The sequence below is a fragment of the Podarcis vaucheri genome (assembly GCF_965113315.1).
Source record: "Podarcis vaucheri genome assembly, chromosome: 14".
In the NCBI taxonomy this organism is placed as follows: domain Eukaryota; kingdom Metazoa; phylum Chordata; class Lepidosauria; order Squamata; family Lacertidae; genus Podarcis; species Podarcis vaucheri.
In genome coordinates this window covers 54,759,942-54,783,283 of record NC_138752.1, presented here as the reverse complement: position 1 = coordinate 54,783,283, position 23,342 = coordinate 54,759,942, and the positions used below count along the sequence as shown (strand labels likewise).

The following is a 23,342-nucleotide window of genomic DNA, read 5'->3' as shown; positions in this document are numbered from 1 at the left end:
GAATTACAGAAGCTGTCCTGGTTCATGATTAAATCCCAGAATCTCGTGGTTTCCCTTTTTTCCTTTCCTCCACATCTCAGAGAACAATTAAAAGTGGAGAGAGAGAGAGAGAGGAGAGGAGAGGAGAGGAGAGGAGAGGAGTCCTGTTTCTGCTGAAAATAAAATCCCTGCACCAAATGAAGGAAATGGTGAAGCTGCCAGAGAGAGCCCTTCCTGTAATTTTGAAGAAAAAAGCCACCAAACCACCACTTGAAATTCTTTCGTTGCAATGCTTCCGCAGCCAGCCATTTCTTAGGAAAAGCAGCGAGTGCTGATCCCTTTATTGTAAATACAGTGGTGCCCCGCAAGACGAAATTAATTCGTTCCGCAATTTTTGCCGTCTAACGAATTTTTCTTCTTGCGAAGCACGGTTTAAACGGCTTAACAAAGTCGCAAGACGTTTTCGTCTTGCAAAGCAAGCGCATAGGGGAATTCGTCTTGCGAGGCAAATCGCGAATGAAAAAACCTTTCGTCTAGCGAGTTTTTTGTCTTGCGAGGCATTCGTCTTGCGGGGCACCACTGTAGAGTGTCACACTGTCTACTCAGAAGCAAATCCATTGTAGTCCATGGAGCTTACTCCCAGGTAACTGGGTCAAGACTGGGCAGCCTGCAGTCTGAAGCATTTTTGCTCAGAACGAAGTCCCACGGGCTGCAATAGGATTTGCTCTCTGGTATGTTCCTGATCAATCTCACAATTTCCACTTAGCATTTATTATTATTATTACTATTATTATTATTCTCCGCCTTTTTCCCTGATGGGGACTCACGGCAGCTTACAGCTAAAATTCTATCTCCATTTATTTGTGGAAGGTGCACACGATTCCTTTCCCCGCGCATTTTTCCTTTACAACAATCCTGTGAGGCAGAGAGGTTGCCATTGGCTGGAGGTGACCAATGTCGATCAGCAGATGACGTCTGTCTGTGCCGCAAGATCAAACTCTGGAGAAGCTTCCTGATGGGAGAACAGGACGTCCCTATTTTATCAGAGAAATGTTGGCGGGTATGGATTCTATCGAGTTCAATACTGTCTACACGGGTTGGCAGCAATGACTCTGGTGTCAGGCAGGGCACATTCCCAGCAGCCAATGCCTGGAGACTGAACTTGAGGCCTTCTGCTCTGCCATGGAGCCACAATGGCCGTTCCCCTCCGGACGCTGCGAGGACCGATCTGCCGAAGGGGAGCCAGCGGTTTCTGCTGGTCCCTTCCAGAAATCCTTGAGGATGCTCAGAAGGAGATGCTGAGCTCAAGAGGCAGCCTTCCTGTTTCAACACCTTGCCAGAGTCTCTAGGGCAGGGGCCAGCAAACTTTTTCAGCAGGGGGCCGGTCCACTGTCCCTCAGACCTTGTGGGGGGCCGGACTACATTTAAAAAATGAATGAATTCCTCTGCCCCACAAATAACCCAGAGATGCATTTTAAATAAAAGGACACATTCTACTCATGTAAAAACACGCTGATTCCCAGACCGTCCATGGGCCAGATTTAGAGGGTGATTGGGCCGGATCCAGCCCCTGGGCCTTACTTTTGCCTACCCATCCTCTAGGGCAGTGGTTATCCACCTGTGGGTCCCCAGATGTTGTTGGACTACAACTCCCATCATCCCTGAGCTCTGACCTTGCTAGCTAGGGGTGCTGGGAGTTGTAGTTGAACAACATCTGGGGACCCACAGGGTGAGAAAGGCTGCTCTAGGGCAAGGCTGGGAAGGACCCCCACCCCAGAGACTCGGGGCAGCTGCTTCCAGTCAGAACAGGCACTACTGGGAAGCCAACCTCCCTTCCCCCACAGGCCTAATACAGAAACTGGAGCGGGCACGGCTGCCTGCCTGTGCCCACACGGGGAGAGGGGGGCACCCTTGGGCAGAGCAAGGTGTGCCAAAACGCCTCGGTTTCTTTTCCGCCAGAGCCAAGCCCAGGTCCTGTTGACACAGCTGCCTCCCATTCCAGACTCCTCTCGCCGGCCAAGAGTCCAGGGCGGCTTCCCTCTCCCCACCCGCGGCCGGCTGCGCATGGACCGGGCGAGCGCCACATGGATCTGATTAGATGGAGGGGCTTTCCGAGGCTGGATTGCACGGCCGCGGCCCCACCTAGCAGGAACACAGCTCTTTCCCTGTGGCTGGGGGGGGGGGGCAGGGGGCACAGCGGATGCTCAAGGTGGGAGGGGGGACTTTCCAAACCTCTTGGTTCCAGGCACAGCCTGGGGGTGCTAAGCACTGGGCAGGGGCGTCTTAATGTGCAAATTATGCCTCTGCCACGCTCTTGTTAAGAGGACCGGCTGTGCCACTGGGGCATCAGTTCAAGGTATTTTGCTGCCTGAGGCAGAGCAGAAAACAACATCCCCACCTCTGTCAAGCAGCAGAGTTGTGAATGATGTGCCCTGTTCTGGCCGTCCCACCTCCAAACGGACAGGGAAGAGCCGGGAAAGGTTCACAATACAATCAAGGGGATGATGTGAGGAAAGGATGCGGCGTTGGGGGGGGGTTTAGAGAAAAGGGGAGCAGAAGGCAAAATCATGCCTGGCACAGGAAAAGTGGACATATCACTCAAACTCGTGGATATCCAGTGTTGGACAGATAAAAGCATCGGGAGGCAAACTAAGGGCCGGGGGCCAGATCCGGCCCAATCACGTTCTAAATCTGGCCTGTGGACGGTCCGAGAATCAGCATGTTTTTACATGAGTAGAATGTGTCCTTTTATTTAAAATGCATCTCTGGGTTATTTGTGGGGCAGAGGAATTTGTTCATTTCTCCCCCCAAAATATAGCCCCCCACAAGGTCTGAGGGACCCTGCTGGAAAAGTTTGCTGAAAAGGAAATCCTTCACGCAGCACCAACTGAGGAACTCCCTGCCCCAGGAGACGGTGGTGACCACCACGTCAAATTCAGGATCAGTCAAATTCCTGGAGGAGAAGGAAAGGGCTATCTGTGGCTCCAGGCCAGGGTGGGTCTGCTTTGCCTCCACCGTCAGAGGCAGAGATGCTCCTGAATCCCAGCTGCTGGAAACCCCAGGAGATGGGGCTCTTGTGTTCGAATCCTGCTCGTGGGCTTCCCAACGGAGGCCTCTAGTTAACCACTGTGAGAGCAGGATGCCAGAAAGGATGGGCTCCACCCAGGGGAGGAGGAAGCCCCTCAGGCACACCTGGGGCGGGGCGAACCACCCATAGGACTCCACAGTGTCTGCCCACTGCCTCGCCCTCCCAGCTGTAGGGCGGCCCTATGGGCGCTGCATGCTCCGTGCCATGCCGCCACCTGATGCCCACAGGGACAAGACGCGCTGCGTGGCACCCATAGGGATGCGGCGCACAGCAGGGCCTCAGTCACCCTACAGCTGGGGGGGGGGGCAACGGGCAAAGCCTGCAGGTGCCAAGACTTGTGACTAGTGCATGCTGCTGGCCCCACGGTGACGAGTGCAGCCCGCCATTTTGTCACCCCCCATCAGGGTGGCACCTGGGGCGGTCCACACACCCCGCACCTCCCTTCCTACGCCCCCTGGCTCCACCTAGGCTGATCCAGCCAGCTCTTATGTTCTTCCTTATTAATATTCTTATTATTATGACTCATCAGTTGTTGCCTAAGGAGGCCTCCAAGCAACTTACATTTAAAAACGTAAATATGTCATTAAAAAAGAGGGGGGAAAGCCATACACAACATTGACATTTTTACAATACACGCACCAGCTAACGGTAAAACATAATCGTCTCAGTCGCTCTAAGGCCCGGGAGGAAAGGCAGGCTTTATGCTGGTACCACATCAGTGGAGGCGCCCAGCAGCCCTGACTGAGAGAGCGTTGGACAGGTGGGGAGCTACCAGCAAAAAGGCCCTGCTCTCTGCTGCCATCAGCCTCAGAGGAAGGGCTCCGTGGAGGGCCTCAGGGGTACCCAAAGCCGCCAGGCTATTGCAGTGCCTGGGGCAGAAAACCTCATAAGCGCCTCTCCTTGGAAGAAATTGCAAGAAGAAAGGAAGAACTTTCTGTGGGAAGTTGTGGACGCTCCTTCCTTGGAGGGTTTAAAGCAGAGGTTGGATGGCCGTCTCTCAGGGATGCTCTAGCTGAGATGCCTGCACTGCAGGGGGTTGGACTGGATGACCCTCAGGGGGTCCCTCCCAACTATGACTCTAACACGAGAGGCGTTGCAAGCCCAGCTCCTGTTTCTCCAAAGCCGCCAGCTGCTTTCCAGCGTGGGCCCCTTGCCCTGCCCCCCCTTGCAGGACCAAAGTCTAGCAGGGTGCCCTCTCTGCTCCCAAAGGCAGCCCCCGCCCTGCCTGCCCTCACCTCTGGGCCTGGCACAAGGCAAAGGTTTCCTCGGTGGGGCGGGGGGAGCCAGGAAGGGCTGGGGCTCGGTGGGCAGGCAGGCAGGCAGGCACTGCTCCCCGCGGGGTCTCGGTGACACGCTGAAAGGGCCCATTGTCGGCTTCCAAGCAGATTTTTCAAATTAGCTTCCCAAATTCCTGCGAAAAGTGCTGCTGAGCAAATATTTTCCTTAAGAGCCATGTGGATTTTCCGACCGCAACAGGGAGGGAGATAAAAGCGCTGCTGTTACCCAGTGAAGGGCGGTGGACAAGGAAGGAGGTGGTGGAGGAGGAGGAGGAGGAGGAGGAGAGGAAGAAGAGGAGGAGGAGGAAGAGGAAGAGGAAGAGGAAGAGGAAGAAGAAGAGGAGGAGGAGGAGGAGGAGGAGGAGGAGGAGGAGGAGGAGGAGGTTGTTTCTGGACAGACCTGCACCCTCACATTGCCAGGAGACTTTGCCGGCCAACTTGAGGCTGAATAACAGCCCTGAAGTGTTGACAAGGACTCCAGCCAATGGTCAGGGAGGAGGGTCAGATTTGGGAGTCCACCTGCAACATCTGGAGAGACTGCTTATCAAAATGCAATTTATATACTGCTCCCAAGAAGTTCTGAGTGGTTTACATCATAACAAATCACAATAGATATATATTAAAATAATGCAATTAAAATAAACCCACATTTTAAAACAGAGTGACACTTCTTATGCCCTCTTGCACGAGAAAATCCGGCAGGGAAAGCGCTGGGGGGACAGGGGGCTCGATCTGCAGCCCCCCCCCCAAAGGACAAGACTTGGCAGCTTAGAATGACCTACAAGGCTCAGAGACATTGGGGGGGGGGCGATAAACCAGCCAGGCTCTCACATGAGAGGGAGGGAGGGAGCCTCCACACACCCCCCAACACACACACATGCGCTCCCCTGAGAGAGACCCACAGAGCGAAAGACAGGGCAGAAACGGAAGCGGTGGCTACTGGTTCCAGGAGCTTGACTCTGTGCCAGGAAAAAGCTTCCTCAACCCCAAATGAAACCCAAATCCCACTTGATGTCAGAGCCAAAGGGGTGGGGGCGACTGCCGGGGCCTCCGAGCGCAGAGGCAACGCAGGAGATGGAGGCTGGGCTTCCGGAGGCGCCTGCCAAGCCCCCCCCCCCCCCGACAAGGAGCTCTGCACTCAGGGCAAGGGGCTGCCAGGCTCAGCCCCAAGTGCCTTGCCCCAGACGCTGAGCAGCCCCAGCAGCAAAGCGGGGGGTGCCAGGGTCCCCCGAGCGAAGGCACAGACAGGCAGCCACTCTCCGGGGTTCAGCCAGGATTCCTGTCCCAGGAAACACCGGGGATCGGACCCAAGACCTTCTGCGTGCAGGACAGGTGCGCTGCTGCAGAACTACAGGGGTCCTCCCTGGTTTATTCCGCACTGAATCCTAACCCCCTTTTGACACCGGCTGCCATTTATACTGGGTATTCTTAGCAGCCACCAGGAGGAACAGTCCTGGTGAAACAGAGAACTATCGCTGGAAGGGACCCTGGGGTCATCTAGTCCAACCCCGTTGTGATTCAGGAATATTCAGGTGTCCCATGCAGGGACCAAACCTGCAACCTTAGCGTTATCAGCACTGTGCCCTCGCCAACCGAGCTACATGATTCTCTCTCACTGCCACAAACACGTTTCCCTCTCAATCAGGGCCCGTCTGCGCAACCTGGGGGGGGGGGGCTAGCAAAGTGTATGGATATTTGTCCCTTTTTAAAAAAGATATCTATTACATTTATATACCACCTTTTCTTCCAAGGCACTCAAAGTGATTATCCTCCCTGCTTTTCACTCTCACAACAACCCTTCCTGGTCCTAGTTCAGCACTCTAACCACAAGGCCACACTGCTTCTATGGAGCCCACACATGCGGGCAGGGAAAGTGAGTTTCCCAAGCACGAAAGCTGCAACTGCACAGGGACACCCCCCCCCCCGATATTATGGGGTGGCTGGTTGTGATGGTGACCCTCTTCTTCTTCTTCTTCTTTGTCACAGCACCCCTCTCACACCCCCTGGATGCCTGCCTGAACCACCTTGTGAACTTTTAACATTTCTTTTTAAAGTAAAACCAAGTGTTTTCTTTCCAGTGTCCTTAGTGATCGTGCACCCCCCCCTCTCGAAACGCGTTGCCATGGTGCAGTTGAATCCGGCCAGCACCGGCTGTTAAAAAGCAACGTCTCTGAAGGATGGAGGTTCTGCAAACCTCTTATTTGCCTTCATTTTATTTTTTGCAAGTCCTTCTGAACACACCCAGTCTCTGGTCTGTGGCAGGCAGCCGCCTCCCCTCTCTGGCCATTGCAAAGGAAGCACTTAGCCCTCAAGTAGCAGACTTTGAGCAAAACTTGCTGCAACCTCCTCAACTCCACTTGCCCTCCCCTGTTTTTGGGGCAGGGCAGGCAACAGCCAGAAGTGGCTTTTCCAGCTTAGCCTAAATCAGATCCTTATCACCGGCTGGTCTGGCATCTGCACTAATAGCCTGCAGATGATTAACAGCACTTGCAATCAAAGGGGGTAAGGGGGGCAAGGAAACTCAAAAAGCCAGGGTTTAGTCCGGCTTGCCAGGACTGCAGGCACTCTGGGCACAAGGGCTGAGTGAGATCTGCTTTGCAACATTGCGATGTATCACCAGCTAAACATCACAATATACTGATATATCACCATGTCTGTGTTACGGAAAATCTGGGTGCGTATCTACCCTGCCACCCAGCCAATCGGACCAAGTCCGTGGATTCTAGCGGAAGAAAAGGAAGCTCAGCCGGACGCAGGAGCAAAATGCGAAGATCCAAGTTTATTGCGCAACAGGTTCAAGACGAGATTGAACCCCGAGAATGGGGCGACATAAACTTTTAAAAGTTCCCACCAAGTCCCATAACACAGTGCGAGAAACGTCATGAATACATTATGGGAAGGTTGGATTTCATGGGTTACATCATGAATACATTACACACGTCATGAATATGTCAGAGAAAAGGTGGGGTTAGACTAATTTACATTTGAGGAAAGGGAGGGGGAATATGCAGAGCGAGGGTCATACACAAATATACATTTCATGAGTACCGGTGGCGGTGAGACAATGGGTTACTGATATGCACTGTCTGCCACCTGGTATTGCCCGGGGGACGGGCTGGGCAGAGCGATCTGACAGGATTAAGGAGTTCCTGTGTACGTGACTTGCCGTCTCGAGGATTATGGAGTCGGCCAACATCATGGAGTCCTGGGGAAACTGAGTCGAATGACACCAAGAGCAAGAAAATTGGAGCTGCGGTTGATTTTATATGAATTTTGAAAGGTTCTGATGACTTTCAGTCCGTTCCGTAGCCTAGATCAAAAGCGGAAGCAGAATGTATCCATTCTTGCAGAAATGGATACATTGTAACAAGGGTTTGACAGTTTTACGAGGTCGGGAGTTTCGGTTCTATTGTTCTCGCCATGGGGGGCCGTCAGCAGCTCGTCAGGAGGTTAAATGAGGCGTGCAAGAGCTCCCTGAGCTAGCTCCTGCAGGACGAATGCATGGCTGTGATTGGCCAAAGCGCGGCCATAGGAATAAGCGGAGAAGGGAAACACTCGGTCTACTCATTCTAAGTATGGAGCGCAGATAGGCATAGGAAAGGATAGGGAATATATATATACTCGAGCTTATTTCGCTCGGGAAAAGGTCTGGGAAACATGTGGTGCTTGTGCAACGGTGAAGGGGGTTCGAGGGTGGGTGTGCGGTGGTACCCTTGAGGTCATCGCCTCGGACCGCCAAAAGGAAGGGAGGAAATAGGCACCCCCCCCCTCAGTCCGTATCAGTCCCCCATTCGGAGATAGATTTGCATTAAAGTTCTGTAAGAACTTGCAAATCCTTTCTCCGCACCATTTGAGCACTAAATTTCGGTGATCTCATATTCACCTTCTCCCAAATGTCTCATCTGTACATAGTCTGGGAAAGTGGGAGCATGTCGGGAGCGGGAATAGGCTCGAAGAGAAAAGGAGGTAGCAGAAGCAGAATGACGGAGGAGAGAGCAGCAAGGGGTAATACAATGCATAGTACAACATAGGATAGAGACACAGAGGAAAACAGTTAAAATGATGAACAACACGACTTTCAATAGTTGTCTGAGCCATCCCAGCTTGGGCAACCATCCCCATAAGTCTACGTCGGATAGCCCCTCATGCTGGATGTCGTGGAGTTTCCCTGCTAATTCATGAATGTTATTTAAATGTCCAGTTATATTTAAGGTCTGGTCAGTCACGTATGTACAGCACTCTGTGCCTATTAATGCACAGGTACCTCCTTGACTGGACAAGAGGAAGTCTGTCGCGATCCTCGTCTGTAGGCTCAATTGTCTTACCTCGGATAGTTCCGACATGAGAGAGTCTGTGATCTGAGTCGCCTCCTGCATGAACTTAAGGAGGATGTCGGTGAGTCGGAGAATATCCACGTGGTTTGAACCGGCACCGTAGGCGGGGAAGAGTGCTCGGCCTACGGTCTCTCCATTCGCAGCAACGTCTGACAGGTCTGACAGCTCTTTTTGCTCCCTTTTGTTCCGTTGTCTTCCAGGCGGTAGGTGTGGTAATATTCTAATTCCGGGAACGATGTAGCCGATGAAGCAGGATCCGGACATGTGTGGGCTCACCCATGTATAGGCGCGGTGCCCACACACCCAGAATAGGCCGCTGAGGTAAGATTCCATTCGGCCTGAAGCAAAGGTTTGTAGTAGCTTGGTGTCTGCGGGTTGTGGCTTCCAGTCCAAGGGATGTCCAACCGCAGCGGCCCAGGCAACAGTAAGGTTAGGAAAAGTTCGGGAGTCCCTTGTGTTAGAGACAGTGACCAGTCCAGTTGGTAGGATTTCCAAAGTGTTGGTGCATGTACTGGATCCGATGAAGGTTCCTTCCCCTGAGAAGCTGCGGCAAAGGGGTCCCTTCGTAGGGCCGGTGAGGTAGAGGTATTGATGTGTTAAGTTGAGTGCGGTCAGGTTCCAGGAGGTAACATTTCCGGAACGGAACTGTTCTAGGGTCACTGGTACAGGGACCAGTGGGAGGCTCTGTTGGAGATGGCTGGGTGCGTGAGCGCAAATCCAGCAGTCCGGGTAGGGTGACTCCTTCGCCACCTGGCTGAGAAGCTTAATATAGGAGTTTTGCTCCCAGGATGACAGGAGGTCTTCTCCCGGGAGTGCCGGGTCGGCGCCGAATTGTCGGGGTGCTGTGCCAACCGGATGGAGGGGGTCGGTGGTGTTCAGTAGTCGCCTATCCCTGGCGATACCGCCGCATCGCAGGGGTCCGACGTGGTCCCATGAGGGGGAGCGCGAGGGGTGTAAGGAATGGTGCCACCCTTCGAGATATTCAGCCCCTCTCCACTCATGAGTGACCCCTAAGTCCCATAGGCAGCAGAACCGTCGTAGGCAGAGTCCTTGGAGTTGGGGCTTCCGGGTTTCTGGGGTGGAGCGGAGGCACTGGAAGCCGAAAATCAAGTTTCCAGAGGGGTGGCTTGATTCCGTATAAGCGTGAGTAGCCCCTCCTGTCTCGACTTCGGTCCAGTTTGGGGTTTGCGAGACCTCCCCGTTCTCGTAAAGAAGGTAAGTCCCATTTCTGCAGGTCAGCCGGTAAGAGGAGTGGTCAAGAGTGAGAGCCGCAGAGCCGACACGATGTAAATCCTTGTTTCGAATGAAAAGTTCCCAATATTCGTTTTCGGCGAGTTGGGGAACTAGGGAATGGCGCAGCAAGGTCCGGGACTCGGGAAGGCAGAAATCAAAGTCCCCCATTCGATCAGGGTTAGACCTTCCCGTCTCGACCTCATGATAGTCCAAGAAGTGGTAGTTTGTTCGTAATCCTGTGCAGTGGTCTGATGAGGTAGACGTGACCCAGGATAAGGTGGCGAGGAGAAGGGCGGTGGTGACCAGGCGCATGGCTCGGATGCGTGAGCGAACGAAGGCGCCGGACAGGGTGAGGCTGTAAAGCGAAGGTATCAAATAGCGCTGTTGAACGGTGCTGTCAGATGAACTGTCAAAGGCGAAGCTGTCAAGCGAAGCAAGGTGTCAATGGAGCTGTCAAACGAAGCAGGCTGTCAATGGAGCTGTCAAACGAAGCAGGCTGTCAATGGAGCTGTCAAACGAAGCAAACTGTCAATGGAGCTGTCAAACGAAGCAAGCTGTCAATGGAGCTGTCAAGCGTGGTTGTCGGCGCGTCTGAAACGTAGCTTGATGGTGTTGGTATCTGGGATGATTTCAGACGTCCAGTTGGGTGTCGCGGTGTCTGGTCCGGTCTGTTGGGCCCGACTTTGGCCCCGATCGGCTGGTCCGGTCTGTTGAGCCCGACTTTGGCCCCGATCGGCTGGTCCGGTCTGTTGAGCCCGACCTTGGCCCCGATCAACTGGTCCGGTCTGTTGAGCCCGACCTTGGCCCCGATCAACTGGTCCGGTCCGTTGGTCGTCGTCGTCAATATATGAGGTCGGTAAAGCCGGTGGAGTCGAAAAGGTGAAGTCCTCGCCGTTGCTTTCTTCCGTCTCCTGTGGAGGGGGTGAGGACTTGCACCTAGTGTGATGTAACCAGGAATTCTTCTCACCTACTTTCACGGCGGTTGGCGATGTCAAGAGTACTTGGTAGGGACCTTCCCACGCGGGTTGGAGTGGTTCTTTCTGGTAGACCTTGACGAGGATCCAGTCGCCCGGGTGGAAGGAGTGAGCGTGGACGTCGATGGGAAGATTCTGTCCCTCGATGGCCGCGTAGTGGTGGAGACGCTGTAGCTGTGTCTGGAGCTGAATAACATAATTAGTAAGTTCTGCCTCCCCGAGCTCCAGTTCCGATAGTGGGAATAGGGTGTTGTAGACGGGAGGAGGTCTCCCGAATAAGAGTTCGAATGGGGAGAGTTTCAAACGTCCGGTTGGGGCGCTGCGGATGTTATGAAGAACTAGTGGGAGTGCATTGACCCATTTTAGGCCAGTGAGCTCGCAAAGTTTGCCCAACTGTATCTTTATTTCCTGGTTCATACGTTCCACTTGGCCAGAAGATTGTGGGTGGTATGGGGTGTGGAGGTCCCATTTGATTTGGAGTGATTTGGCCACTAATTGCACCACTTCTGCAGTAAAGTGGGTCCCCCTATCGCTGTCTAGGCGACGGGGTATGCCATAGCGGGGAATAATGTCCTGTAGGAGGGCCCTGGCAACTACGGATGCGGTGGCCTTTCTGCAAGGGAATCCCTCCACCCACGAGGAAAATTGGTCAACGATAATCAAAGCATGCTTAAAGCCTTGGCATTGGGGCAGATCAATGAAATCGAGCTGCAAGTTCTCAAAGGGGACAAAGGTCCATGGTCTGGCTCCAGGCGGCCTCCTGGGTTGACGCTTAGGATTGAAGCGCTGGCAGGTAATGCAATTCTTTGATGCTGCTGCTGCTGCGGCAGCTATCCCGGGTGCGTACCAAGATCTAATTACATGTTCCATTAATCTCCCTTTTCCCCAATGTGTTCGCTGATGAAGAAACCTCGCTACTTTTGGAGTCCAGGCCTTTGGAAGGACGGGTCTTCCATCGGGGAGGACCCAGATACCCTGTTGTTCGGTGGCACCTATCGATTCCCACGTAGCCTTCTCATCCCCTGGGGCAGATTTGTAAATTTCTGTGAGGTCTAGGTCTGCTGGCAGTTGGAGGGCTTGGAACTCGGATTCGTTGTTAGGGGTGCGTAAGGCTGCCATCTGTGCGGCTTTGTCGGCTCGTCTGTTTCCTTTAGAAACTGAGTCTCTGCCCTTGGTATGGGCCTTGCAGTGGACAACGGCTATAGCGGCAGGTAGGTGGATCGCTGTGAGAAGTCGCTCAACCAGGGCGGCGTGCGAGATTTGAGACCCAGCAGCGGTTAGAAAGCCTCTTTGGAGCCAAATTTGGCCAGTTGTGTGCACCAAGCCGAAACAGTATTTACTATCCGTATAAATGGTTATCCGCTTCCCTTCACCAATCTCGCAGGCACGCAGCAGCGCAATTAGCTCGGCGGCTTGGGCACTGTACTGAGAGTTAATTGGATTTGACTCTATTATTTCGAAGTCGGAGACCACCGCGTACCCGGTCTTCCTGACCCCGTCGATCACTTTAGAGCTACCATCAGTATATAATATTAGGTCCGGGTTCTCCAGGGGAAGATGATCTAAGTCTTCACGGGGCTTTTCGGCTTGCCGGACTATAGTGGTGCAGTCATGATGCGGGGTGCCATCATCGGGAAGGGGTAGTAGGGTAGCGGGGTTTAGCGAGTTGACACGTTTAATGGTGACATTGGTTGGAGTTAGTAGGAGGGCTTCGTAGCGGTTGAGGCGGGAGTTGGAGAAATGGTGACATCCTTTTAGGGTTAGGAGGGTTGAGACTGAATGGGGAACGTGGAGGGTGATTTCGTGGCCTAGAACCGTCTCTTGGGCTTTCTCGAGGAGGACAGCGGCGGCAGCAATGGCTCTGAGGCAACTGATAGCCCCTTTGGCAGTATTGTCAAGTTGTAGACTATAATATGCTACTGGCCTCTCTTGGTCGCGGAATGGTTGGGTTAGGACCCCAGAGGCTACCCCCATTTGTTCGTGGATGAACAAGTTGAAAGGGATTCGGTAGTCGGGTAATCCTAGGGCAGGAGCAGATCTGAGTTCCCGTTTTAGTCGTTCAAAAGAGCTGTAAGCTTCATCTTCCCAGACTAAGGTGTCTGGGTGGTCCTGGCGGGTCATGGCAGTTAAGGGCTTCGTTATTTCACTGTAACCAGCGATCCATGCCCGGCAGAAGCCGGCCATGCCAAGGAAGCCGCGGAGCTGTCGCTTTGTTCTTGGGAGGGGAATTTTAGTGACTGCCTCAATCCTGTCAGTGGCTAGACTTCTGGTCCCTACTCCCAAGATGTGTCCGAGATACTTGACTTCTTGCTTACAATATTGGAGTTTCTTAGGAGACACTTTATGTCCCTTCTTTGCTAATTCTGATAGGAGGCATTTAGTATCTATCTTACACGCCTCCTCACTGGTAGAGCATAATAAAATATCGTCCACGTAGAGAAGCAGGGTGGAACTGGCCGGTAGGTGGATGTCCTCTAAGTCCTGATGTAACACGGCCGAAAAAATGGCGGGTGACTCTACATAGCCTTGGGGCAGTCTGGTCCACGTTAATTGGCTGGGCCCCCAGGTAAATGCAAAAAGGAATTGGCTGGCTGGATCTAGGGGTATGCTGAAGAAGGCAGAACACAGGTCCGCAGCGGAGTACCAAGTCGTCCCTGCTGGAATGGCGTTTAGGAGGGAGTTCGGGTTGCCAACTACCGGGTGTCGGGGGATCACGAATTGGTTCACTAATCTCAAGTCCTGCACAAAACGGTACCGTATAGGTGCCCCCTCCTTAGCGGGTTTCTTGACCGGGAGAACTGGGGTATTACAGGGTGAAGCGCATGGGACTAGAATCCCCTTTTCGAGGAAGTCCTCAATCATGGGTGTTAGGCCTTCTATGGCTTCTTTGGGCAGAGGGTATTGCTTGGTGCATGGGAAGGGTAAGTCGCTTCGGTAAGTGATCTTAACCGGAGTGGCGGAGAGTAAGAATCCCACTGAGGTTGATTCAGTGCCCCATAGGGAGGGGGGCAATTCGTTTTCCAGTTCTAAAGGGAGTTCGGGAAACTGTCGGTCCGCTTTGGATTCCTGAACGATACCCTGGAAAATGGGAATGGAGTTCCCTGGCATATGTAGGTAAATGCCATCCGGGGAGCATTTTATGGTGGCATTAAGTTTGCAGAGGAGGTCTCTGCCGAGGAGGTTGACTGGGCTGCTTGTTAATAGGAAAGTGTGTTCCGCTAGTAATGGTCCGAGGGTGACCTTGGCCGGTCGCGAGAGCGGGCAAGTGCGGGGTATCCCATCCAGTCCCATTACTTTCTTGGTTACTGTCCCTGGTTCCAGGTGACTGTCGGTTAGGGTGGAATAGGTGGCCCCTGTGTCTAGTAGACATTGGTAAGGGTGGCCGTCTATCTCGATAGTACAGACCGGGTCCTCGGGTGACAATGTAAGGACAGGGCAGATGGTTTGGGTCTGATCGGGATCCCCTTCTAATTGTCAATAAGTGTTCTGATCATCGGGAGGTGGTTGGTTTGGAGGGTGCAAGGGAGGAGCAGTAGCATTCGCCCAAGGGTGGGCAGGCTGGTCTATGGCTGGCAGTTGGGTGGCCGGCATTTGGGTCCGGGGTCCCGGTTGTGGTCGGGATTGAGGGATCGGGTTCGAGACCGCCGGTGGGGTATAAGCCGCTGGGTTGTGGTTGCTGTAGCCTGGGGTTACGTTGGCTTGCGGGGAGAAAGGAGGGTGGGTGATCCGTACAGGGAAAGGCTTAGGCTCCTGTCCCCCGTAGGGTGTCGCATTTAGGTAGGGGCAGAATCTTTTTATGTGTCCCTCTTCCTGGCAGTAATAGCATCCTCCAGTCCCCGGTCCCCATTGCCTATAGGGATTTGGGGTTCCTCCTCCACGGATTCCCTTTCCTCGAGGGAATCCCCTGCCTCGATTAGGACCATAGGCAGGTTCCATGCTTAAGGCTAGTATTTGTTCGACCTCGGGCTTTGTTTCCTTCTTCTTTCTTTCATCCCGAGAGTTGTAGACAGATTTTGCGATGGACAAGATTTCACTTACGCTCTTTCCATCGTATCCAATTTGGAGATTCAGAGCTTTCCTGATATCTGGGCAAGCCTGATCCTTGAAGAACCCTTTAATGATTACTTCATGCTGTGGGTTGTTGGGGTCTATTCCTCCCCATGTTTTAATGGCAGAGACCAATCTAGTGTAATAATCGGACGGGTGTGCATTTGGTCCCTGCATGACCGACTGGACTTTGGTCCAATTAACGGTGCGTTGTCCGGCGGCCTTTACACCGTCCAAAATGGCCTTTTTAAATAGGTTTAAGCACCAAATACCGTTAGTGGTATTATAGTCCCATTCTGGTTCTACTCTGAGACATTGTGCTGTGAGCGCTTGCAATCCCTGAGGCCGTCCCCTTTGGTAGTCAGGTAGTTCTATGGCTTCCCCAGCTTTAGTTAGAATGTCCGCTTTCTCCGCCTCGTTGAAGAGGGCATTCAGAAGGACGTGGACATCGGGCCAGGTGGGATTGTGTGTGGAGAAGATAGCGCTGACCTGGCGGTGGCATTTGTCCGGGTCATCCCTCAATGAGGGCATCTGGTTTGACCAAGTTACCAGGTCTGAGGTATAGAAGGGTTGATGCGTGTAAACCATCCGCGGGGGCCCATCAGGGTCGAGAGGAGGAATGGGCAGGGCCCTTAAGGGCATCTGGACCGCAGTAGAACTCACGGTGGAGCTTACTTGGTCAGAAGTCCCCGGAGTCTCTTTATCACGGCCCCGGGTCCCTTTTTCGGAGCCTTGAGGTTCCGTGGGAGCGGGTTTATTCCCGACTTGGGTAGAGTCCTCAATGGTGTTGTGGTGAGTAGAGGAGGGGATTTTAGTTTTAGCTTGTCCGGGGTTTTTAACTTGTTTGGCTCCCCCCTTGTCCTTTTTCGCTTGTAGTCGTGTGACCCTCCTATTTTCGGTGTCTTGTGCCTCATCCTCCTCCCCCGTTTCCTCCCCACTACTGGAGTCGCTGTCGCTGGATGTCGGGGCTTGCGGCGGTGGTCCTTGATAGTAAAAGGGGACCAGGGTCTGTCGTACATCGTCATCTTCGTAAGGGGGGGGCATTGGCAGTCGCCCGGGATTTAATATAGGCAATTGGTAAGATGTTGTTCCCTTTGGGGCTTGGAGCATTCTTCTTACGGCCTCAAAGGTGGCCAGGTATTCTAACTGGCGGGGTTTTTCTTCTATCAGGGCTTTCCTTAGGTGGTTCAAGCGTTCTTCATTAAACGAACCCCCCGGTGGCCACCGCAGTTCGGGTCTGGCGGAGGCAGTCCTGGCGGGCCAGGTTCCGGAGCAGAGGTCCTCTAGTTTTTCCTTAGATAACAATTTGTGGCCAGGAATCGACTTCCAACACGCGATGACAAATTGAAGAGGGGAGTCGGGATCCTTCTGGGAACGGGATGGCTTCCGGGAAGCCTTCCTCCCAGAATGAGTCCGCTCGTGTTTGGAAGCCTGGGTACCCATAGTATACTTCACGCGTGTCTAGATAGGAAAGAGGAGAGGGGAGGGGGTCGATAAGGATTCGTGGGTCTAGGGTTATTCGACAAAGGACTAGTAAAATGAAAGGTCTTTAGTCGCTTGGCAACTTCCTAGGGAGGTTTTTAAGAGCTCTAGCTATCCGGTATTCCTTACTTCCTTTTCCTTAACCATTCACCTGGGGTCCCTTTTCCACTCTGCCGATCCCGCCCAATTCCTCATGGGCTATTCCCTCCTGGCAACCTCCTACCTATCGTCACAACTCAGGAAAGGGGCCCTACTGAACGCCCGCACCGTGCGGTGCCAGATCGGGTGGTCCCTGGACAGAGGTTTGGGTCGAAAATCCCCCTTGCTTTCGGAAGCGGGCTTACAGTACACGTGGTATTGTAGCCCGACCGGTGCGGCTGGGATTGGGATAGAAAGCAAGACCACTTCCTGCCCCCTAGAAAGGACGCTCGGGAAGATCGGAAAGAGAGCTCCAACCCCTTGCTTTCAACTGGGATGCCCGTTTGCGGAGAGTCGGCTATCTTTCAAGTCGGGTCTCTCCGTCTTACCTTTCGGGCTCCCAATTGGTGCGGCTGGCTGGAGGGTTTAGATAAAGAGATAGAGCTCAGAACCCCCCTTTGGGTCGAGCAGCGGTCCACGGTCTCTCTCACTGACTGGACCAAGAGAAAGGCAAGAAGGTACGATAGAGAGGAGGGCAGAGAATTCAGTTGCCAGGAGACTTCCACCCCTTCCCACCAGTGCACTGGATTTTCCTATACTCACGCGTCTTCCCGTCGATCCGATCCCGGGATCGATGAATGAGCCGGCTGGATCCCTTTTGCTCCCCGGCTGAACTCCTGGGGCTTCCGATTACCGCCCGGGAGATGGCCGGAGGTCCAAAAGGGTCTTCTCGGGCAAATTGGCCCGCAGCCGGCTGAAGAATTCGGGGCCTCCGGTCAGCAACCCGGGAGAACCGCCAGCCCCACGTTGGGCGCCAAGCTGTTACGGAAAATCTGGGTGCGTATCTACCCTGCCACCCAGCCAATCGGACCAAGTCCGTGGATTCTAGCGGAAGAAAAGGAAGCTCAGCCGGACGCAGGAGCAAAATGCGAAGATCCAAGTTTATTGCGCAACAGGTTCAAGACGAGATTGAACCCCGAGAATGGGGCGACATAAACTTTTAAAAGTTCCCACCAAGTCCCATAACACAGTGCGAGAAACGTCATGAATACATTATGGGAAGGTTGGATTTCATGGGTTACATCATGAATACATTACACACGTCATGAATATGTCAGAGAAAAGGTGGGGTTAGACTAATTTACATTTGAGGAAAGGGAGGGGGAATATGCAGAGCGAGGGTCATACACAAATATACATTTCATGAGTACCGGTGGCGGTGAGACAATGGGTTACTGATATGCACTGTCTGCCACCTGGTATTGCCCGGGGGACGGGCTGGGCAGAGCGATCTGACAGGATTAAGGAGTTCCTGTGTACGTGACTTGCCGTCTCGAGGATTATGGAGTCGGCCAACATCATGGAGTCCTGGGGAAACTGAGTCGAATGACACCAAGAGCAAGAAAATTGGAGCTGCGGTTGATTTTATATGAATTTTGAAAGGTTCTGATGACTTTCAGTCCGTTCCGTAGCCTAGATCAAAAGCGGAAGCAGAATGTATCCATTCTTGCAGAAATGGATACATTGTAACAAGGGTTTGACAGTTTTACGAGGTCGGGAGTTTCGGTTCTATTGTTCTCGCCATGGGGGGCCGTCAGCAGCTCGTCAGGAGGTTAAATGAGGCGTGCAAGAGCTCCCTGAGCTAGCTCCTGCAGGACGAATGCATGGCTGTGATTGGCCAAAGCGCGGCCATAGGAATAAGCGGAGAAGGGAAACACTCGGTCTACTCATTCTAAGTATGGAGCGCAGATAGGCATAGGAAAGGATAGGGAATATATATATACTCGAGCTTATTTCGCTCGGGAAAAGGTCTGGGAAACATGTGGTGCTTGTGCAACGGTGAAGGGGGTTCGAGGGTGGGTGTGCGGTGGTACCCTTGAGGTCATCGCCTCGGACCGCCAAAAGGAAGGGAGGAAATAGGCACCCCCCCCCCTCAGTCCGTATCATCTGAAATAAGGATGGAGCTATGGAGAGGAACTGGCTGGCTTCATGGTTTTTCCTGCATCGTGATTTTGACACAGCATGCACCCACGACCCCATGATTCACAGTATATTGCCTGGTCAGTAATAATAATAAAATTGTTTTTATTATTAATACCCCACCCATCTGGCTAGGTTTCCCCAGCCACTCTGGGCAGCTTACAGCATATGTAAAACATAGTAAAATATCAAAAATTTAAACTTCCCAATCCAGGGCTGCCTTCAGATGACTTCTAAAAGTTATGTATTTTTTAATCTTGACATCTGAAGGAGGGCATTCCAAAGGAGAGCATTGTGAAACCGTTATCACAATATGCACTTCAAACCGGTTTTGGACGATATATCACCCAACTCTAACACACAGCATGATTCACGATACATCGTTCAGTCAAAAACTATGGAACCAATATCACAATACAGTGGTACCTTGGTATGCGAACGGCTAGGCTCCCAAACAAATCGGCTTCCGAACGCCACAAACCCAGAAGTAAGTGTTCCAGTGTGCAAACGTTTTTTGTAAGCCAAATGTCCAACGCCGGCTTCCACAGCTTCTGACTTGAGTGCAGGAAGTTCCTGCAGCCAATCGGAAGCTGCACCTTGGTTTTCAAACAGTTTTGGGAGTCAAGTGGACTTCCGGAACGGATTAAGTTTGAGAACCAAGGTACGACTGTATGGGCTTCAAACTGGTTTTGGCTGATACATCACCCAACTCGAACACACATCATGATTCACGATATATTGTCAGGTCAAAAACTATGGAACCAATATCACAATGCAGTGGTACCTCTGGATGCGAACGGGATCCGTTCCGGAGCCCCGTTCACATCCTGAAGCGAACGCAACCCACGTGTGCGCGGGTTGCAGTTCCCCGCTTCTGCACATGCGTGTGACATCATTTTGAGCATCTGCACATGTGCGAGAGGCGAAACCCGGAAGTAACGCGCTCCGTTACTTCTGGGTCACCGTGGAGCGCAACCCGAAAATGCTTAACCCAAAGCTACTTCAACCCGAGGTATGACTGTACCGGTTTTGGACAATATATCGCCCAGGCCTAAAAAAGGCTCTGTTGGGGCTGTAGAACTTTATGCAAGAAGAGGCGCCCTTCTCAGGGCAGGAGGCCTCATCGTGAAACAAGACAAAGCAGTTGCTTCTGTCCACGGTGCCACGTTACGGCTTCCCCTCTGCCATCGCTGTGTGCTGGGAAAGCAAGCGGAGCCCCAAGGGGGGCAACTGGGATTGTTGGCTTTGGGCACAAAAGCATCCGAGGCTGGTGGCGTCAAACCTCCTCCCGGCAACTCTCCTCAGCACCCCAAATCCCAACCCCAGAAAGTTGCTGGAGAGCTTGAGGGCCTCAGCTATTTCCCTTGTTGTGGCGGCCAGCTAAAGGAGCGATGTGCGCCCCTCCCCAGACCACGTCCTGGAAGCATTTGTGCCGCTTCCTGAGCTGCCCGGGGCTCAGTAGGGTGGGCCTGACCTCCCCACTGCTTGGCTAAGAAGCAGCTGCCAACCAGCTGGAAGCACTTAGCTGCCGAAGCCGCCACCTGATGCCGCGCTGATGCCCGTTAATTGCAGGAGGCCCCTCAAGGGCGAGGCCAATTCGAGGAGGACTAGGTGCCGGAGGATGCCCAGGGGGTGCGGCAGTCGGAAATGGGGATCTCTGCATTCAGAGCGCCGGATGAGACCCAGCGAGGGCCCCACTTGTGGGCACCAAGGAGGCAGCCGGCTGGTGCACGTGGAAGACAGCCGGGCACCTTTCCCCAACCCAAGCTGGCTCCTCAAGCATTTTGGACTGCAAGTCCCACCAGCCCCAAATAACAGCCTGGTGGGAGTTGTAGTGTGACAGCTCCGGAAGGACTCAGGGAAGGGCTGTGGGGTCTCATGGAGAACCTCTCTCATCTCTAGGTAGGCCTGGGCAAAACTCCTCTCTGAGTCCCTCCTTCAAATACAGGACAGGGACCAGTTGTAATCTATCCCCCCGATGCGCTGGTTTTCTCCATTTTCTTTGCATCTGCAGGCGGAAGCCATGGAGATATGAACCTCCACACACTCTCCCTGCAAAGAGGGTTTTCTTCCCCACGGAGACCTCAAATAGGACACCAACATCATGGTTATTTATTTGTTGTTTGGGCTGGTGGTAAACTACAAAAAAAAAATGGAATTGAGAGTGGGGGAAGCGATGCAGTTTGAAAAGAAATGAGGAAGCCTCTTGTTTTTAAGAACGAGCGGAATATTTTTAAAAGCAATGGTTCAGAACAATCTTGGCCAAGGGGACTCAGGCTGCTGTAATAAGGCTAGAGGCAGCCAAGGCAGCGTTGCTAAGAGAAGTCTGTCTGGATTGCAGCTGCGTTTGCGATAGCCAGCCTGGCTCTATAAAAGCACAAAGGCGGGAAGTAAATATTCGGAATGAAGTGTTTTAATTCCCCCACCCACAAAATTCCCATCCATGCACACACTGGAAACCCCCCAGAAATTTTAGATTTCCATGTGAGCCCAAAGTCTCCAAGCCCCTTCACTGGAAGTTTATAAATGTGGCTGTTCCCTTCTGGCTATTACAAAGGCCCTTCCCCACTGCCAGTGTGGTGGGGGCCATTTCCAGCAAGACCCCACCACGCTGCCCCCCTGCTCCTGCCATCCCCTCTCCCCGAGGAACGCAGCACAGCACTCTGCACATTGGCAAGATGGAGGGTGGGCAGAGGAAGGAGACCGAGATGGTCCAGGGTCTGGGAGCCCAGCCTTGTGAGGAACAACGGAGAAAGTTGGGTATGTTCAGCCTGGAGAAGAGGAGATGGAGAGGAGAGAGGGGAGCCACCTTCACATCCCGAAAGGGTTGTCACATGGAGAATGGAGCGAGCTTGTTTTCCCTCTGCTCCAGGGGTGAGGACCCCAAACCGATGGAAAGGAGGTTCTGACTAAAGATCAGAAATAACTTTCTGATGATCACGTGACAGCACAGGGAGCGCGGTGGATGGGTAGGCGGGTTGCGAGCACGTGATCTGAAAGGGGGAATGTTGGCTTTTCCCGAACACACCGGGGTGTGTTTCCTCAGAGGTTGTCAAGATGGCGGCGAGGGCACTGGGACTTATGTGAGACAATACAATGTATGAAAATGAAGATGTGAAAGAAGCGATAGGAGACTTCCTGAAGATGCATGTAATGAGAGATTATTTTGCATCAAGAGAGCGTTGGACTTGTCCATGAGGCAACAAATACTTCTGAAAGAACAGTGGGTAAAATATCAAGAGGACAAACATTATCATGAGCCATATTTGAAAGAGAAGAGTGGGAAAAGAAATAGTTGCTGCTGCAATGCACTTCAGAAAAAATGTTTTCTTTTAAGTTTTAAATTATTTTGTTCAGGTAGGGGTCTACTGAGAAAATCTGGGTGTGGAGAAATCTCATGTAAATCTTTCCTCGCTTAATATTCATCCACCTAAAATAAACATTACCAAATCTAAAAAAAAGAAGAAAAAAAGAAATAACTTTCTGATGGAAAGAGCTGTTGGACAGCGGACTGGACTTCCACAGGAGGTGATGGTCTCTCCCTCGTGCCATTTCAGATGAGACCAGGAGGCTTTTCAACAGAGGTTGGGGAGCCATTTCTCTGGTTGCCATTTCTGCATTTCCGGGGGTTGGGGTCCCTTCCAACTCTAGGAAGAGTCAAGGCCAGACCAGTGCTGTGCCCTGTTGTAAACCAAAATCTGCCCTCTTTCCCTTATGGGGTATCCAAGAGCCCATATAGAGTCCTTACATAGGTTCCCTATTGGTAGGAGAAAACAACAGAGGCCAAGCAGAGAATATTGAGAAGCAAAGCAGCTAGTAAGCCTGATCTTTATTGATCTGTTGCAACAGGGTGCTCCCCTCACACACAGGAAAGGAGGAAGGACCCCCAACAAAGGTGTGCCCGTCCTTATATAAACTTTTGAAGCTGCCACCCTGTAGATCAACACCACCCCCAGAAACATCATACGTACATCACAGAAGGGGTGTAGCTCAAGACCACCACCACTCCGACACATCATACCTACATCACACAAAGGGCGGTCTACAGCAGAAATCTGAGTGCTTTGTTTACCTCCTGTCTGCCAGGTTACCTCTTTAATGGTCACTTGACTGGATTGCCTGAGGAGCCTGGCCACTCTTTCATAATGATAAATACTTAGTTCCTGAGCCAGGTCAGGCTCACACCCTATTCATATCTTAAATGTGCCTTTAAGACAGGATTTGTGAGGAAAGAGACAATGGGGAGGTTTCCCACTTTGACCTTGCAGAGAAGTAATTGAGGTCAGTTTGGGAATCAAAAATGGTTTCAGGTCGGTCTTCCTGTGCTATGTAGAGTGGTACCTCGGGTTAAGTACTTAATTCGTTCCAGAGGTCCGTACTTAACCTGAAACTGTTCTTAACCTGAAGCACCACTTTAGCTAATGGGGCCTCCCGCTGCTGCCGCGCCGCCAGAGCATGATTTCTGTTCTCATCCTGAAGCAAAGTTCTTAACCTGAAGCACTATTTCTGGGTTAGCGGAGTCTGTAACCTGAAGTGTATGTAACCCAAGGTACCACTGTACGTGCTTGGTTGGTACATTTATGAACATTTAACATATATCTAAGGCCTCAAAATTCCTATCACAGCCCTCCTTCCTCTCAACCCCTGCTCCAAGCTATTCCTTGCAAACAGTCCCCTCCGTGTGCTGAGGCACCCCCAGAGCACGGTCGCGTCCAGGGCGTGCCAGGAGGAAGGGGGCCAGCAAAGCACTGCTGGGGAAGGACGCTCCCCCCCCCCCAAAGCGAATGGCTCAGCCCTTCTTCCACAACTT

General features: G+C 52.6%; 1 protein-coding gene and 1 long non-coding RNA gene across 2 annotated transcripts in view; both read right to left on the bottom strand.

Moving 5' to 3' along the window:
• LOC309519199 overlaps nt 1–23,331 on the bottom strand; it is a 31,778-nt gene extending 8,447 nt beyond the window's left edge. Inside the window, exon 1 of the long non-coding RNA XR_014213747.1 lies at nt 23,086–23,331. This is a non-coding gene — a long non-coding RNA (uncharacterized lncRNA). The remainder of the gene's footprint in view (nt 1–23,085) is intronic.
• Nucleotides 1–23,342, bottom strand: part of LOC309518981 (coronin-7-like) — a 119,209-nt gene that overhangs the window by 55,698 nt on the left and 40,169 nt on the right. The window lies entirely within an intron of this gene.